Source organism: Plectropomus leopardus, unplaced genomic scaffold (genome assembly GCF_008729295.1).
Source record: "Plectropomus leopardus isolate mb unplaced genomic scaffold, YSFRI_Pleo_2.0 unplaced_scaffold15365, whole genome shotgun sequence".
Lineage (NCBI taxonomy): Eukaryota > Metazoa > Chordata > Actinopteri > Perciformes > Serranidae > Plectropomus > Plectropomus leopardus.
The window spans coordinates 1-3858 of NW_024616462.1; the positions used below are offsets into that span (position 1 = coordinate 1).

The 3858-nt window shown below is 34.6% G+C and overlaps 1 long non-coding RNA gene across 2 annotated transcripts; it reads left to right on the forward strand.

Annotated features, from left to right (window-relative positions):
• The first annotated feature begins 587 nt into the window (after window positions 1–587).
• Window positions 588–2950, forward strand: LOC121964361. 2 transcript variants are annotated; one of them, XR_006107348.1, is made up of 3 exons: window positions 588–671; window positions 2434–2523; window positions 2839–2950. It is a non-coding gene; the product is annotated as an uncharacterized LOC121964361 (long non-coding RNA). The 2 variants fall into 2 exon arrangements; XR_006107347.1 differs by having other exon boundaries at window positions 596–671; window positions 2409–2523.
• The last annotated feature ends 908 nt before the right edge of the window (window positions 2951–3858 follow it).

Consider the following 3858-nt stretch of genomic DNA (forward strand, 5'->3'; position numbering starts at 1 on the left):
CAAAACAAAAAATTTAATTTAAAAAGCATCTAAAAAGCTAAAATACCACCATACAATAAAAGACAGCAAACAAAACCAATAATCAAATATCAGTCAGCTGAACAGTCCATCTTCACATTCGTATGCACCATAATCTACAATAATCAACATAGTAATTCTCAGTCCCATAAAGAAAGTTAATATTGTGTCCACGGTGTGTGCTTTATATCAAAATCTAATGTTGACTCAGCAGGATATTAGGCGAGAGGACATATATGTGTTGAAACAGCATAAAGCAACATTTATGTCCACAGAGTCAGTTACCATGGTGATTGACTCAGAGTTAGACTCAGCTCAGAGTTCAGGGTTAGACTCAGAGTTTGTTGAACCTCAGAGGGAGATAAGGAGGAGTATTGTGATTATTGTTATTATTATTAGTAGTAGTAGTATTGTTGTTTATGCTTAGTTAGTGGACATTTCACTATAATACATCAACGGTGGAGGCCTTAGGTTGAATCCAGTAGGCGGCGGTAATGCGACTTTATGGACGCCAGCCGCCGTTAAACCCAATAAAACCAGCAGAAGAACAGTCGGCTTTGTGTTGTTGTTGACGGATAACTGGGGCAGTGGCATACTGCAACAACTCTGGAGCTCCTGCAAACAGCTGGCTCGTCTTTGGGCACATAACACCGGTGAGTTAAGTCGTTTTTCTTAGTTTTTTAACAAGCTAATGATGTTATAATGCTGCTAAAGATAACTAACGATGTCAGCGCGGGAATGAGTATATGTTATGACGATGCTTGTAGAGGTGACGTTAAAACTAGCTTGTCAAGTTTGTTAACTAGCCGTAAATCAAGCATTAAATGTCATTATTTGACGTTAGCAGGTGAAAATCATGTTAGCTTTAATTAACGACAGCTTTTTTAACCGCTGTCAACTCTGCTGTTGAGGGAAACGTTTCCTGTTTTTATTTTCAGGCCGCAGGAGCTGGCATTGTTTGTTAGCTGCAACTGTGGTCTGTCAATGATAGAGGTCGCTGTTTGTTTATACCCATTTTTTCCCTCTAGAATAAATAAAAGTAACCCAGAAGAAAAAGGATCTACAGTATCTCAGTGATTCTGTTGCACTTTACCAGAAACAAAACAAAGGTATAATGGCTTTCTTTGTGTATGCACTCCTGCCCAAAATACATTTATTCAAATCAGGCTGACTGTAAAAACTGATCCCGCGGGAACAAACATGCAAATCACTTTCATATATTTTGTCCCTCTGGACTAAAATTCATGGCATATTGGAAACTGTCTTTCTAATACAAATCTAATGCAAATCATTTTTACTTTTGATTAATGTGTCTGATTTGGCTGGAGGTTAAGTATTAGAAAACTTTTGGTCTTCTGTAAGAAATCCCTTTCACCAAGGAAAGGCCAGGGAAAAGGATGTGTATGAATGGACTGATTGATAAGCAATATTTAGGCATATATAATGCAGAGAAGTAGTAGAGCTGCAGCATGAATTAATTGGTTATCAACTGTCGAATATTTAGCAACTAATTTGATCAACTTTTTTTTTCAAGTAAAAAAATGATCTGAATATTTCATGGTGTCTGCACTCCTCTATGATATTAAACTAAATTTATTTGGGGTTTTGTCACTGATTGGTCTATAAAATGTCATAAAATGATGCAAAACATGTCAAACAAGTAATCAATTAATGGTGAAAACAATCAACAGATTATTGGACAATAAAAATAATAGTTAAATGCAGCATTATTGAGAACCCAAAAGGGTACATAGATTGAAAACTGGACAAGATGGGTACTGTGTCTCTCGAACTTAAGACCAGATTTTTTGTAAATATTTGTACATACTCATTCATTTTTTAATTTTACCTTTTTTTCTTCTTTTTTTCTTTCTTCTTTTCTTTTTCTTAAAATTAATATAATTACAAGAAAGAAACTGAAAGTAATCCTCAGTAAAGGGTACTTTCCAATACTTAAAAAAGTGAAACAGTTAGAGGCGGATTGGGATCAGGCTTTCTGGAAAAGTAGGTGTTGAATAGATCTTAGTATCATTATTTGTCGTCAGTGTGACACCCAACTGACAGGCAGGGTCGACCCATTCATTTTTCAACAAATCAGTACAGTAAGTTTCGATGCTTTTATTAGGTTACTGCTTTGAAATAGCTTTTTTTATTAATTATAGCACTTTGTTGACATTTCTGACACACCCCAATAAAGAATAGCAAATAAGTTTATTTATATAGCACACTTCACTTTGAAGTATCTTATTTTATTTTATATCTCGACTATATGCATTAATAGTAATAATAATAATGGTGCTGTACTGATTAAACTGAAGATTCATGACACAATTTTTCAGCTTGTGACACTGACCTACTTAATTTTTTTCACCAAAACACGCTATCTCCAGTGTTCAACGTCCTTATCTCCTCTAGATCCCTGTGTGTTGCTGACTACTGACAGAAATGTCAGAGACGTCAAGTGATACAGAGTCGTCCTGTGGCTGGACCATTATCAGCAATGAGGTATAAATTATTTGTGTGTGTGTGTGTGTGTGTGTGTGTGTGTTTTGTTGTATGATTTTTGACTTTTTAAGGTGGCAGCAAGGAGATATAGGTTTCCTAAAAGTTTATATCAAAGAAACTCAAACTATGATAGTTTAAGTAAAATTGTTACATGATTACCAAATCACAGGATTTCAAACAGACAGGTTGATCACACCTGTCAGAAAATTGTTAAGGTTGCTGAACATTTCTTACCAAATGTATTCCTGGAATTGTTGAGACAACTTGTATGAGTTTTTTAAGATAAACTGTTTTAATATATGCTTGTGTTTACAGGGTTCAGATATCGAGACGTTGGGATCGGAGGCTGCAGTGGAATATGGAGCCGAGCTGTTAGAGCGCTCTCCAGTGGAGGAAGAAGAGTTGCAGGAAAAACAGGCCTCTGCATCTGATGGTAAAAATCCTCATATTGTTCTTTCTGTGTGTGTTTAACAATAGCAGATTTATCAGTAGTGTTAACTGTTAAATATGTTGTTAATATGACATAAAAATAAAGAAGAGAAGAAGAAGGTGGAAGCAGAAAGTAGATTTATTAGTCAATTTTTAAACAAAGTTTAAAAAACCGAAATTGCATTTGTCCTAGATCCTGCTACAAAGGATCTTTGGTACACTCACTGTATGTAATGTAATGTTAACAAAGCTTGAGAATTAGAACATTTGATTCAGCTCAATGCCATTTTGCAAAGTTAACTTTGTAAAACATCTGAAAGTCACACTATGGCCTATAAACTCTTTCAAACCAAACGTTTTTATCGCACGCCTTTTAAAATATTGTTTATTTCATATGATCTGCCCTCCTTTTATACCTTATTTTATTGAGTTTGTTGAGCCATTCATACTTTAGAAAATACTTGTTTTGAAAGTAAACATTAATTTTGATTAGAGCTGAAACCATTAGACAATTAATTACTAAGTTAATTGACGGAAAATGTATCTGCAACTATTGTGTTTACTGGTTAATTTAGGTCAGATGTTTATTTTTGTTTTGTTTTTTTAAGCACAAATGCCCAAAACTATTGTTTTCAGGTTCTCAAATATGATTATTTTCTTGTTGTCTTTGTCTTGTATGACATGAAACTGCATATCATTGGATTTGGACAGTTGTTTGAACAAAATAGTGCACACACAGACACACAAACGCACACATACACAAGGACACAGGCACAGGGGTAAAAAAGCAAGACCATGTAATTAATTAAACACTAAAAATACAACTAAAATACACTAAAATAAGAGTTCTGAATAAAAGCAGGAACTGAGGAAAACCCTACTATAAGTGAAGAAACACCAGAGGCT